We start from the raw sequence: 15138 nt of genomic DNA, 5'->3' as shown, positions 1-15138 counted from the left end.
AAGATGGATAGAAAGATGGCTAGAAGGCCGGGCCCAGCGGGTAGTGATCAACGGTTCGATGTCAGGATGGTGGTCGGTTTCTAGTGGAGTGCCCCAAGGTTCGGATCTAGGACCGGTTTTGTTCAATATCTTTATTAATGACCTGGATGAGAGGATAGATTGCACCCTCAGCAAGTTTGCAGATGACACTAAGCTGGGGGGAGAGGTAGATACGCTTAAGGGCAGAGATAGGATCCAGAGTGACTTAGACAAATTGGAGGATTGGGCCACTAGAAATCTTATGAGATTCAACAAAGACAAGTGTAGAGTCCTGCACTTGGGACGGAAGAATCCCAAGCATAGTTACAGGCTGGGGACCAACCAGTTAAGTAGTAGTTCTGCAGAAAAGGACCTGGGGGTTACAGTGGATGAGAAGCTAGATATGAGTCAACAGTGTGCCCTTGTAGCCAAGAAGGCTAATGGCATATTAGGATGCATTAAGAGGAGCATTGCCAGCAGATCCAGAGATGTCATTATTCCCCTTTATTCGGCTTTGGTGAGGCCACATCTGAAGTATTGTGTCCAGTTCTGGGCCCCCCACTACAAAAAGGATGCGGAAGCATTGGAGAGGGTCCAGTGGAGGGCAACCAAAATGATTAGGGGGCTGGAGCATATGACCTACGAGGAGAGGCTGAGGGAGTTGGGTCTGTTTAGTCTGCAGAAGCGAAGAGTGAGGGGAGATTTGATAGCAGCCTTCAACTTCCTGAAGGGAGGTTCCAAAGAGGATGGAGAGAGGCTGTTCTCAGTAGTGACAGATGGCAGAACAAGGAGCAATGGTCTCAAGTTGTGGTGGGAGAGGACCAGATTGGATATTAGGAAAAACTATTTTACTAGAAGGGTAGTGAAGCATTGGAATGGGTTACCTAGGGAAGTAGTGGAGTCTCCATCCCTAGAGGTGTTTAAGTCTCGGCTTGACAAAGCCCTGGCCGGGTTGATTTAGATGGGATTGGTCCTGCCTAGAACGGGGGGCTGGACTTGATGACCTTCTGGGGTCTCTTCCAGTTCTATGATAAGGGGATGGTTGGATGAAATAACAGGATCTTGGTAACTAATTGACCATTCATTATCAGTTGGAAATAGGTCAATGGAGGGATGATAGGAGTTGCTATAGGGAACTTTCTGGGTGTCTGGCTGGTGAGTCTTGCCCACATGCTCAGGGTTTAGCTGATCGCCATATTTGGGGTCGGGAAGGAATTTTCCTCCAGGGTAGATTGGCAGAGGCCCTGGAGGTTTTTCGCCTTCCTCTGTAGCATTGGGCACAGATCACAGCTGAAGGACTCTCTGCATGTTGGGTCCTTCAAAGTATTTGAATGCTTCAATATCTTTGATATAGGTGAGATGATTATTCTAAGAGGGGTGGTTGAGATTCTGTGGCCTGCACTGTGCAGGGGGTCAGACTAGATGATCATAATGGTCCCTTCTGACCTTAAAGTCTATGAGTCTATGAGTTGCTAGTGTAAAGTTGTAGGTTTGGTATTTCCATTGGTGGTGCAAATGTGCCTCACTGCACATAAAATGTATTCTGCACATGGATAGACAAATCTACACATGGATGGAAAAGATTAGAGGGAACATTGGCACTCACTACGACCTCTTTCATTATAAATTAAGCACTGTTCACCCTCAGTTGAACTGCACTCCCTAAGCAGAAGGCTTGGATGACATAGCCTAGTGAAGCTGGAGAGGGAGGGCGGGGACAGGTATTTTGCTTGGTGGTGTGGGCTCTTCCTAAGAGTCACAGGCACTATTTAACCTGCCCGCCTCTCTCCTGTTTGGAAATAGAGCTGATTAGGCTCCATAGAGAGAGTCTTTTGGTTTGTGAAGTGACTGCTAGAATGAAATCACTGATAATCAAGTCTAAGTGCTTAGACCTGCTGTGGGGCAGCATTTCTGTGGAAGAGACTACCCAGTCTGCACTAGCAGTGAGGTTCCTCCACTGAAAGCTGAATGTAAGATGGCCATATTGGGTCAGACAAATGATCCATCAAGCCCAGTGTTCCAGTGGCTATTCCAGGTGCTTCAGAGGGAATGAACAGAACAGGGAATCATCAGGTGATCCATCCCCCATCATCCACTCACAGCTTCTGACAAACAAGAGACTAACGACACTCAGATCATGATGTTGCATTCCTGCCCATGCTGGCTAATAGCCATTGATGGACCTAGCCTCCATTAAGTTATCTAGTGTTTTTTGAACCTTGTTTTAATTTTCACAGTGTGCCTAGAAAAAGTTCCACGGGTAACTATGAATTATGTGAAGAAATACTTCCTTTTGTTTGTTTTAAATTTGCTGCCTATTAATTTTATTGGGTGACCTCTGGTTCTTGTGTTGAGTGAAAGGATTTCCTTCTTCACTTCCTCCACACCAGTCTAGATTGTATAGGTCTCTATCATATCCCCTCTTAGTCATCTCTTTTCCAAAATGCAAAGTCCCAATCTTTTGAATCTCTATGGAGGCCCTAATCACTTGTTGCCCTTCTCTATACCTTTTCCAATTATATATATATATATATATATATATACAGGGCTCGACAAACTAGAATCTACTCGCCCATGGTGAGTAGATTTCAGCCGCGTGCCCTGTTTATCGGTTGCGCGCGCATGCGCAATGCGGCTCTTGCACATGCGCAGTGCGGGGCTGGCTAGAGGCTTTTGCCGCCATTTGTCAAGCCCTGTATATATATACGCAAAGAGAGAGAGATTTTATATATATATAGAGAGAGAGAGAGAGGAAGAGATTACAGACACACACCCACACACACACACACATATATTGAGATGGGGTTAGAGATGGGGTTACCAAAACTGCATGAAATATTCATGATGTGGGCATATCAAGGATTTTTATAGTAAATGTGGAGAAGCTTGGTTTGCCACATTGTTAATCCAAGCCAATACCAATAACCTACACAAAAAGGCTGCAAAACACCATGCCTCTGGACTGCATCAACATATAGGAAGCTATATAAGCCAGTCACTGTCACAGCCAATTCTAGAAGTACTTAAAATGCTGGAGACACAACTCAGTTTATGCAAACCAACATGGCTGTTGCATCATACTTTCTATTTAAGCAAGAGATTCCACACACTACAAAGTGGAGGCCAACGTTAAGTGCATTGTCACTTGTTAATCCTGAAATTGGACACTGATTCTGAACAAGACTGGCAAATGCTTGCTATCTTAAAAAAAAAAATCAGCTGAGTTTGTAGAAGCATGTGGTGCAATAGTGAAAGATTCAGCAGTTGAAAAAGGACTCCCTCACCATATTCAAAAAAATGTGCAGACATGACTGATGAATGCGCCAATGCAAATAGACATAAAGTATTAAGTCATTGCGTACATTATTTTGATGTCCGTGGTAGGCCAGCAGATGCATTTTAGATATTCAGGCTATAGAAAACACATCAGCTGCATCTGTGACATCTTAGAAGAGTTAAATGCTTGTAAATTAAATCCCAAACAGATGGCTGCTTGTGCATTTGATGGAGCTGAAAGCTTCTTTGAAAGACACAGTGGACTACAAGCTTTGCTCAAAGTGTAACCCTAATTACTCCTATACACACTGAAGAGGCCATCTACTCCAGCTAGAACTAGTATAAGCTGCAGAATCTTCAAAAGACATTAAAAAGCCATACATTTAATGTCTTCATTATACCCTTTTTGTCATCAAGACACCAAAAGGTTTCAACATCTTGAAAAAATAAAAAACCCTGGAACAAAAGTTCAAATTAGTCCAATCTGGTTTCTCATGAGTGATCTTTGGTTGTTGTCTTAAAATTACTGCAACTGTTATTACTGGTTTTGGAAAGTATCTACTGACATAGGACAGATCTAAGTATTGAGGATAGTGGACTATTGTTATTAAGTTCAGTGAAGACTACCACGGTTCTCTCTTACAAGTCTATTGTTGAAACCACTTGGGTCGTGAACAATGATATCTGGGTATCTGCTACAACAGTAATAGATCTTCGTTCAGCAATAAAAGCTACCCATTGGATCAATCCGAGATATATTCACTGAAAACATATTGGAAGAAGGAAAGACTTTAGTTCAGAAATTGGCTAATGAAGGCACTGATATTCTGAGCCATCCCTAAGGGGGGCGCAGGGCCTGGGGCAGCCCCTCTCAGTGCCCAGGTGCTGGGTCCAGGGCACCAACCCACTACAGGCTTCATTGCAGCAGTGGGAGCCAGAGCAACCTGGCAGCCTACTCTGCCCTGCCTCGCTACTCTCTCACAGACTGCTGCACCCTGCTTCTCCATGGCAGTGGGAAGTGCAGCATCCTGGGAGGGTCTCCTTGCTGCTGCCACAGTAAAGCCAAGCACAGCATGCTGGGAAATGGTGGCTGGGCAGAGTGGAGAAGATTACAGAGACGCTCCGGCTCCTGCCACCTCGGTGAGGGACAGGTCTTATTAGAGGTGAGGCCATGAGGGCTATTGGGTCCAGGCCTCAGGAGACAAAGGGGCCTCAAATGTTGACATTTTTCTACCATTTATTATTTATTATTCCATTTATTATACACCCTGAAGTTATAATAGAGACAACAAAAGAAGCTATATATACCTGCAAAAAATTGATTTAAATTATTGTGGGACCTTGGGCCTTTGCCAATTTTTCAGTCACATCCCAGTTTTCATCTGCATGACTGGAGACTGGAGTAGCTTCTGTGATTAGTGATTCTGTGTTATGAAACTCTGTTTACAGTCTCTGCATAGTTTAGAGGTTTTGAAAGTCATAATTAATTCTGTTACCGTAAAGTGATTTTGCTTAGTCTGAGGGTGAGTTTAACCTTTAAATTAGATGTTTATCTTTGCATAGGAGATTTTCGTATTCCTGTTTTTTCTTCTGTTTCTTCGTATACAATAACCATATCAGGCTCAGCTGTAAGCTACATCTTCATCCATTCATAATAATTCGCCAGTTATTAGAGGAATTTAATAACAAGAACATGTTAGCAGATGAAATTTCAAGGCTTTAAAATAAGGCTATAAGGGCCATAGTAAATAACACCCCCAAACCATTATTATATAATATTAATTGAGAAGTATATACAATTAAAATTTTGTATAACCAATATCCTTTAGCGAATTAATTTATTGTGTGTTACTGTGTTTTAAAAGAACTCATTTATAAAGATGAAGCCAAGATTTGAAAGTGGTGCAAGCAAGAGACAGCGAAAGCAACAGAGTAAAGCAGCAGCTAGGAAATTACTCACTTGGTGCAGTAATGATGGTTCTTCGAGATGTTTGTCCCCATGGGTGCTCCAGTGTTGGTGTCAAGCTCGTCCAGGCACCACAGATCGGAGTTTTGAACAGCAGTAGTCAGCTGGACCGTGCATGCGAAGTCAGCATCTCGCGACATTTGCACCCTTTCCCTCATGTGCGCAGTCCAGCTCCTGCCACTTCCTCTCATCCACCCGAGTATCTGAAACAAAGACCATTATGAACAGAGCGGGGAGGAGGGTGGGTAGTGGAGCACCCATGGGGACACACCTCTCGAAGAATTGTCATTACTGCACGAGGTGAGTAACTTCCTCTTCTTCTTTGAGTAATGTCCCCATGGGTGCTTCACTGCTGGTGACTTTCATAGAATCTCATGTATCTGACGAAGTGGGTCTTTGCCCACGAAAGCTTATGCTCCAATAAATCTGTTAGTCTATAAGGTGCCACAGGACTCCTCGCCGCTTTTGCAGATTCAGACTAACACGGCTACCCCTCTGATACTTGATAGAATCATAGAATCATAGAACCATAGGTCTCTGGAAGAGACCTCAGAAGGTCATCAATTCCAGCCCCCTGCTCTAGGCAGGACCAATCCCAACTAAATCAACCCAGCCAGGGCTTTGTCAAGCCGAGACTTAAACACCTCTAGGGATGGAGACTCCACTACTTCCCTAGGTAACCCATTCCAGTGCTTCACCACTGTCCTAGTGAAATAGTTTTTCCTAATATCCAACCTGGACCTCTCCCACCACAACTTGAGACCATTGCTCCTTGTTCTGCCATCTGTCACTACTGAGAACAGCCTTTCTCCATCCTCTTTGGAACCTCCCTTCAGGAAGTTGAAGGCTGCTATCAAATCCCCCCTTACTCTTCACTTCTGAAGACTATACAGACCCAACTCCCTTAGCCTCTCCTCGTAGGTCATATGCTCCAGCCCCCCAATCATTTTGGTTGCCCTCTGCTGGACCCTCTCCAATGCGTCCACATCCTTTTTGTAGTGGGGGGCCCAGAACTGGTCACAATACGCCAGATGTGGCCTCACCGGAGCCGAATAAAGGGGAATAATCACATCTCTGGATCCGCTGGCAATGCTCCTCTTAATGCAACCTAATATGTCATTAGTCTTCTTGGCTACAAGGGCACACTGGTGACTCATATCCAGCTTCTCATCCACTGTAATCCCCAGGTCCTTTTCTGCAGAACTACTACTTAACTGGTTGGTCCCCAGCCTGCAGCAATGCTTGGGATTTTTCCGTCCCAAGTGCACGACTCTGCACTTGTCCTTGTTGAACCTCATCAGATTTCTTGAGGCCCAATCCTCCAATTTGTCTAAGTCACTCTGGACCCTACCTCTGCCCTCAAGTGTATCTACCTCTCCCCCAGCTTAGTGTCATCTGCAGACTTGCTGAGGGTGCAATCCATCCCCTCATCCAGGTCATTAATAAAGATATTGAACAAAACCTGCCCTAGAACTGAACCTTGGGGCACTCCGCTAGAAACCAACTGCCATCCTGACATTGAGCCGTTGATCACTACCCGCTGGGCCTGGCCTTCTAGCCATCTTTCTATCCATCTTACCATCCATTTATCCAATACACATTCCCTTAACTTGCTGGCAAGAATATTGTGGGAGACCATATCAAAAGCCTTGCTAATGTCAAGGTATATCACATCCACTGACTTTCCCATGTCCACAGAGCCAGTTACCTCATCATAGAAGCTAATCAGATTGGTCAGGCATGACTTGCCTTTTGTGAATCCATGCTGACTATTCCTGATCACTTTCCTCTCTTCCAAGTGCCTCAAAATGGATTCCTTAAGGATCCCTTCCATGATTTTTCCAGGAACCGAAGTAAGACTGACTGGCCGATAGTTCCCTGGATCATCCTTCTTCCCTTTTTTGAAGATGGGCACTTCATTTGCCTTTTTCTAATCATCCGGTATCTCTCCCAATCTCCACGACTTTTCAAAGATAATGGCCAAAGGCTCCTCAATGACATTTGCCAACTCCCTCAGTACCCTCGGATGCATTAAGTCCGGACCCCTGGATTTGTGTACATTTAGCTTTTCTAAATAGTTCCTAACCTGTTCTTTACCTACCAAGGGCTGTCCATCTTCATCCCATCTTGCATCACTTAGCGCATTAGACCGGGAGCTGACCTTGTTCATGAATACAGAGGCAAAGAAAGCATTGAGTACTTCAGCTTTCTCCACATCATCTGTCACTAGGTTACCTCCTTCATTTGGGCCAGTAGGGGCCCCAAACCCTCTCTGATCACCTTCTTCTTGTTAACATGCCTGTAGAAACTTTTCTTGTTATCCTTCACATCCTTTGCCAGTCGCAATTCCAATTGCGCTTTCGCCTTCCTGATAACCCCACAGCATTCTCGAGCTATACATTTATACCCCTCCCTGGTCATTTGTCTAAGTTTCCACTTTTTGTAAGCTTCCTTTTTGTGCTTAAGTTCACTAAGGATTTCCCCTGTGAATCAATCCGGTCTCCTACCATGTTTGCTTCTCTTGCTATGCATCGGGATGGTTTCTTTCTGTGCCTTCAATAAGGCTTCTTTAAAATACTGCCAGCTCTCCTGGACTCCTTTCCCCTTCATGTTAGCATCCCAGGGGATTCTTCCCATCAGGTCTCTGAGGGAGTCAAGATCTGCTTTCCTAAAGTCCAAGGTATGTATTTTACTATTCTCTTTTCTTCCTTTGGTCAGGATCCTGAAATCTACCAGCTCATGATCACTGCTTCCAAGGTTGTTACCCTCCTCTACTTCCCCTATTAGTTCCTCCCTGTTTGTGAACAGAAGGTCTAGCTGCACATGGCCCCTGGTTGGACTTTGTAGCAGTGTTCAAGAACACCTGGACAGCAGGTCTTGGAGTCACGATTTAATGGCTGGGGAAAGCACTGCTGAGGCCCCCGAGAAGTCAGTGGCTAAATGGTGTACTATAGCGTAGTGTTTCACAAAGGTGTCATTAGAAGTCCATATGGCAGTATGGCAGATGTCTTGAAAAGGGATCCCTCGTAGCAATGCTGTGGATGTCACTACTGCTCTGGTAGAATGAGCCTTGGGTGCTGTTGGAAGTGGCTTGTAACAGATGGTGTAGCACCTGTTGATATAGGAAACTATGAGGTCTGAAATGCATTGAGAGGAGAGGAGAGTGGTTCTCCTTTGAAACAGTCCACTAGAGACACTAGTAAATGTTGAGACTTACAGAAGTCTCAAATCCTGTCAAAGTAAAAGGCTAGTGCTCTATGCACATCCAGGATGCTTCCCGGGATGAGGTATGAGGCTTGGGAAAGAAAGACAGGAGAATGATTGGTTCATTGATATGAAATTTGGAGCACTCCTTAGGGATGAAGGCTGGGTGAGGCTGTAACATGACACTATCTTTGATAAAGACAGTGTATGGTGGTACTGCCATCAGGGCCACTAGCTCACTGACCCTGCAGGCATAAGTAATGGCCAGTAGAAAAACCACCTTCATTGTGGTCATTTGAAGTGGTGCAGCTCAAAGGGTGGTTGAATGACAGTGTCCAGGACTATATCTAGGTTCCATGGAAGTGGTGGAGGCCTCTGGGGTGGATTGAGGTTGATCAACCCCTTGAGGAACCTCTTGGTAGTAGGGTGTGCAAACACAGAGGTGCCATCTATAGAGTGTCAGAAGGCAATGATCGTCACCAGGTGTCCTTTAAGGGAGGCGATAGCTAACCCGGAGTGCTTTACGGATAGGTTATATTTCAAGGATTTCATGTAGGGGCACTGTCTGTGGGTCCAGCTGCTTGTTAATGCACCAGGTGATGAACCTACGCCACTTATAAAAGTAGGCTGACATTGTGGTCTCCTTCCTGCTATGCATCAAGATTTGTTTGACTTGTGAAGAGCAGCATAATTGTCAATGTGCAACAATAGTGTTGAGGAAGAATATATTTTCCTGCCGAAAAGGTTCATGCACTTGCTTTCTTTTTCAGCTGCAGCATTCTTATACTGCAGAATCTTTGACCTTTGTTGGGCTGCATCCACTACTAGGGTATGTCTACACTACAAAGTTAGTTCGAACTAACGGATGTTAGTTCGAACTAACTTTCATAGGCGCTACACTAGCGCTCCGTTAGTTCGAATTTAATTCGAACTAACGGAGCGCTTAGTTCGAACTAGGTAATCCTCATTTTATGAGGATTAAGCCTAGTTCAAACTAGCTAGTTCGAATTAAGGGCTGTGTAGACCCTTAATTCGAACTAGTGGGAGGCTAGTCCTCCCCAGCTTTCCCTGGTGGCCACTCTGGCCAGCACCAGGGAAACTCGTCTGCCCCCCTCCCGGCCCCAGACCCCTTAAAGGGGCACGGGCTGGCTACGGTGCCCGTGCCAGGTGCAAGCCTGCCAGCACCCAGCCAGCAGACCCTGCACCTGGCACGGATCGAGCCACCCACCCGATGCCCCCCAGCCCTCCCCCTCTTCCCGGGACCAGGCTGGCAGCTCCCGGGAGCTTGCCCGGGACCGCAAGAGGCGGGCACCCGCCTGGGCTAGTGCAGACCTCGTCCACAATCTCCGCACTAGGCACAGGAAAGTGGCCGGCTACGGCAGGAGAGCTGCCAGCCTGGCCACCCAGGAGCAGGTGTGCATGAAAATCAAGGGGGTCCACTAAGACCCCCGACCCTGAGCCCTGAGCTTACAATGGCCATCCTGGGTCAAACCAAAGGTCCATCTAGCCCAGTAGCCTGTCTGCCGACAGTGGCCAACCCTAGGGACCCTGGAGGGGATGGACCGAAGACAGTGACCAAGCCATTTGTCTCGTGCCATCCCTCTCCAGCCTTCCACAAACCTTGGGCAGGGACACCACTCCTACCCCCTGGCTAATACCACTCCATGGACCCAACCTCCATGACTTGATCTCACTTCCCTTTAAACTCTGTTCTAGTTCTAGCCTTCACAGCCTCCTGCAGCAAGGAGTTCCACAGGTTGACTCTTTGCTTTGTGAAGAAGAACTTTCTGTTACTAGTTTGAAGCCTGCTCCCCATTCCTTTCCTTTGGTGTCCTCTAGTCCTTCTATTATGGGAACTAATGAAGAACTTTTCTGTATGCACCCTCTCCACCCAACTCCTGCTTTTAGAGACCTCTATCCTGTCCCCCCTCCGTCTCCTCTTTTCTAAGCTGAGAAGTCCCAGTCTCTTTAGGCTCTCTTTATATGGGACCTGTTCCCAACCCCTGATCATTTTAGTTGCCCTCCCCTCTCCCAGCCTCTCTCTTCCCCTCTCCCACCTCCTTTTCCCAGTCTCCCCCAGTTTTGTTCAATAAAGACAGATTCCATTTTTGAACACAATTGTCCTTTATTTTGTACATCAAGAAAAGGGGCTAGGGAAGGGTAAGTGGAAGGAGGTGAGGGAGGAATGGGGTACGAGCCCCCGATGGGGAGGACTGGGCTGGCTCTGCGGGCTTCTGGGGGTGGAAGCTCTCCTGCAGCCCCCCAATTGCCCCCTCTCCCCAGATGGCAGCCTGCGGCAAGTGCAGCCGGGCTGATGGCCGAGTGCTGTGATGTGCCCAGTATGGGCACTCAGGGCACTCCAAGCCAGGACTGCTTTGCAAGCGGGGCACCCCTGAGAACTGTCTGTCCGGGGTGGGGGTCGGGACCCTTTAAGCGCAGCCCTCGGCTAGCCTGAGACAGCATCTCCACGCTCTAAGTCCTCCTCTGATGCCCTGCCGGCACTGCTTCCGGCCATCCTTAACACCCGGTTCAGGGTCCACTTAATGTGGACATGCTAGTTCGAATTAGCAAAACACTAATTCGAACTAGTTTTTTAGTCTGGATCCGTTAGTTCGAATTAGCTTAGTTCGAATTAACTAATTCGAACTAAGTTAGTTCGAATTAGCGCTGTAGTGTAGACATACCCCTAGAGAATTGGGCTGAGGGTGCAAGAATAAAACTCCATACCGTTAGCCAGGACAAAATATTTTTTTGTCTGCCCTCTTATTGGTAGGCAGGGCAGAGGCTGGGGTCTGCCAGATCTCCTCGGCAGATTCCATAATGGCCTCATCTATTGGTAATGTGATTTTGGCTCACTGAGAGGGTTGGAGGTTTTTAAGGAGGTAATATTGCTTCTCCTGAACTTCAGTTAGATGGACCTCCTGGCTAGTGGCTACTCTTTTGAACAGTTCTTGGAACTTTTTAAGATCGTCTATAGGTGACGTATCCCCCAAGATGACAGCTTCATTTGGAGAGGAGGAATGATCTGTGGGAGAAGTATCGAGCTGCTGATCATCTGGTTCCAATAATTGACCTTCCAGTTCAGAATGGTGTGGTGGAGAGGAAGAGATATGAGGTGGGGTGTGTTTTCAATGGGTAGGTGGAGAAGAATCATATCGCTGTGGGTGAGAGGATCTGTAGTAGCTGGGTGACCAATGTCTAGAATAGGAAGGCTGGTGTCGGTGATGGTCAGTTGTCCAATATGGTGGGTGACTGTGGTAGTATCTGTGGTGATCATGTTACGAATGTCTTGAAGATGAATGCCTGGAAGAATAGACACTCCTATGCTCCTCCCAACATATTGCACGCCCCGATAAGGCTGGGGAATGGGCAAGCGTTACCGAGCCCCTGGAGGGTAGGGGGAGAAGAAAGAGATATATGTGTTGGCTGGGAGCTGCAATGAAAATCTGTGCCCTGGTGTCAGAGGTAATGGGGAGAGAGACTTATGGTGGTGCGGTACTGGCGACCTCAGTGCCAGTGGCAAAGGGGACAGTGTCGGCAAAAAGGTTGGAGAGTGAGGACTAAAGCTACGGGGCTTGTCTGATTTTGAATGTGCCTTCCTTGGTACCTGCAGTCTGACAGCTGTGTCCAGTGCCAGGGGAGGGTGAGATGCCCGTGCAGACACCGTTGATGGTGTTGGTGCCGAGGGTTGACTGGATGGCGGTGCCTACACTGGTGCCGGGGTTTTTGTCGATGCGGCTGCTGGTGCTGCTGGTGCCTTTGGTGCCGGATGGCAGGAGTCTGTTCCCATTGTTGGCACTGATGATGCCCTTTGATGGATTTTCAGGTCTGAGATGGCCCTAGGACATGAAGGAGCAGTGCCAGACATACCAGGCTTATCCGTGGTGCTGACCCTGTTCATCGGCACAGGTGGCTGGGAACACGCTGGTGAGGTTCATTTCTTTGCTGAGGACTCCATAGTAGGGGCCTCTGCTTTTGGGCCCTGGGGGAGTCTGAGGGAGCTATGGATGATATCAAGTCTGATGGCTGTAGCTCTTTATCGAACAGGAGCATGCAGAGATGCGTTTCTCTGTCTCAGTGAGCTCTGGCTGTGAGCTTCAAACAATGCAGACATTTCTGAGGCTCATGGGCCTCCTCTTCATACAAGAGGAATGCCCCTCAGAAGCCAGTATGTGTCGCACTGGAACCCTGGTGAGCCTGTCATTGTGAGAGGAGTACTGTCGTCAGCCCTCCTCAACTTCGGCTTCTGCTTTTCTGTCTCTCTTTTTGTTTTTGTTTTGTTTTGTTTTTGTAATGGCCAAAGAAACAGTCAGTGAACCAGAAAAACTTTATTATTTTTCATATAAACGAACGATGAACTTGATAACTGTAACTATAACTATGAACCATGAACAACTAACTAACTAACTAACTAACTAACTAACTAACTAACTAACTAAGTAACTAAAAGAATTCTTATTTTCTTTTGTGACTAAAAAGTTGAGAAGACCTTGCTCCATCTGTGACCAAGGATGGCAATGAAGGAACTGGAGTGAGCCGGACCACGTGCATGAGGGAAAGGGGGCAAACATTGCAAGATGCTGACTGTGCATGCACGGTCTGGCTGACTACTGCTGTTCAAAACTCTGATCTGAGGCTCCAGGACGAGCCCAACACCAACAGTGGAGCGCCGACAGGGACATCACTCAAAGAACATCATTTTTTTAGCAAAGACATCTCAGCCATTAGATGGTGACCATGCTGACAGTGATACTTCCAGTTCTGATGATGAAAACTTTGTACCAACAAATAACATTTCAATGCCACTGCCTCAAAATGAGGAGGTCATTAATCAAGACACAGAAATGCCAACATTAGTGATAGATGCAGAATCTACGCTCGATTCAGAGACTGTGAAGGCAGAAAATGAGGACCTCAGAAATGTTGCACTGCAAGAGCAAGAACTTATGACTAGCACTGTACACAGTGTAACACCAGTGACATCAGAACCTGATATTGGACTTCTTGATAAGAACAATGTTGCTCAAAGACAGCAACCATTTTTTGATTCTTTTGGGAGTTCAGAGAACTAAGTGATGAAGATCTATATTCAACAGCTGAACAGTTTCAACAAAGGTACAACAGTGAAATTTCAAGAGGTCTCTGTGACCAGATCATCTTCCTGAAATGTATATGTTCCTCCAACTTTAATTCGGATCGCAAGCCAAAGGAACCGCTTCAAGAAATATTGAAGCTTGGCCTGTCAACTGTATTTCCTAATATCACAATTGTAATACATATTTTTGTCAGTCTCTCTACATCAGTGGCTTCAGGGGAATGCACATTCAACATGCTAAAACAAATAAAGAACTACCATTGTTCTACAATGGGATAAGAGCATTTGAATAGGCTCATAATGCTTAACATTAACAGTGATGCTGCACATAAATTACATTTTTCTTCAATTAACGAGTTTGCACACAACAAAGTGAGAAAAGCATTCCTAAAATGAAAAGTTTTGCTTGTAGTAGAAACTCACAATTAAAGTTACATTTTTAATATACATGCTATTGGTATAATGACTTCATTGTTAATAAATAAAAGTCTCAAGTGTTCATTTTCATATATTCTTTTGGTTTTAGTATGACCATGTGGATGAGAAGTTAGATACGTCTGGGGTTGAGGCTGGGCTGGGGCCTCTAAACTCAAAGTGGCCCAGGCCTCTGTCATTCTTTGAGAGGGCCTGGTGATGAGGGGAAGCAACCCTTGCTGCTGCCCCACACCAAGACCTCAGGTAATCCCCTGGGTCCAATTCATAGGATGGTTGAGGTGGCCACCATGGGAGGTCCCAAGCGTGGGGGCTAGGGTGGCTACCCTGAACTGTCCTATGCTTATATTGAATCCTTAAGTGAAGAGGACAATAAGTACTTGTTAAGTCAGTTGAAAAAGAATACAAACTTCATTCTCACAAATCTACAATAGTGATCTTTGGATTCTACTCAACTTTGTAGCTTTTACAGAAACCTGTCTTATAAAACATGTAGGCTGTGTCTTCATTGGCACCCCTTTCCGGAAAAGGGATGCTAATGTAGACTTCGGAATTGCAAATTCCGCGGGGGATTTAAATATCCCACGCGGCATTTGCATTTACTTAGCTGCCGCTTTTTTCCGGCTTGGGGATAAGCCGGAGAAAAGCGCCAGTCTAGACGTGATTCTCCGGAAAATAAGCCCTTTTCCGGAGGATCTCTTATTCCTACTTGAAATAGAGAAATTTGAACGCAGAGTGAAATATCGCACGACAAACGAAAGAAGATTTAATTTCAACTTCTTTATCATTATTAGGAGTTCAACCCAAACTTTGTGCTGTTTCCTGGGATGAAAGAGGCAGGAATTCATCTCTTGCTATTGCCAGTCACAACAGCTACAGTTGAAGATTCTTTTTCCTCATTGAATAGAATTTTGAGTTCCGAAAGAAGTCACCTTCTGCCTGATCATGAGCATATCATGAAGGATTCTGAAACCAACCTGCAGGACCCTGACATCTTCCTCGGGGAGGTTTAAAAAAACAGGCTATTTACTCACCCTGGTGATTATTGTGAAGAAAAGTGCCATCAGTGTTGAGACTTACCCTTTACGCACTTAGTACACTTTGGAAGGGCTAAATAAATAAATACAGGAATATATAAATAATTAGC

The sequence above is a fragment of the Pelodiscus sinensis genome, chromosome 4, assembly GCF_049634645.1.
Source record: "Pelodiscus sinensis isolate JC-2024 chromosome 4, ASM4963464v1, whole genome shotgun sequence".
In the NCBI taxonomy this organism is placed as follows: Eukaryota; Metazoa; Chordata; order Testudines; family Trionychidae; genus Pelodiscus; species Pelodiscus sinensis.
This window is presented reverse-complemented; position numbering follows the sequence as displayed.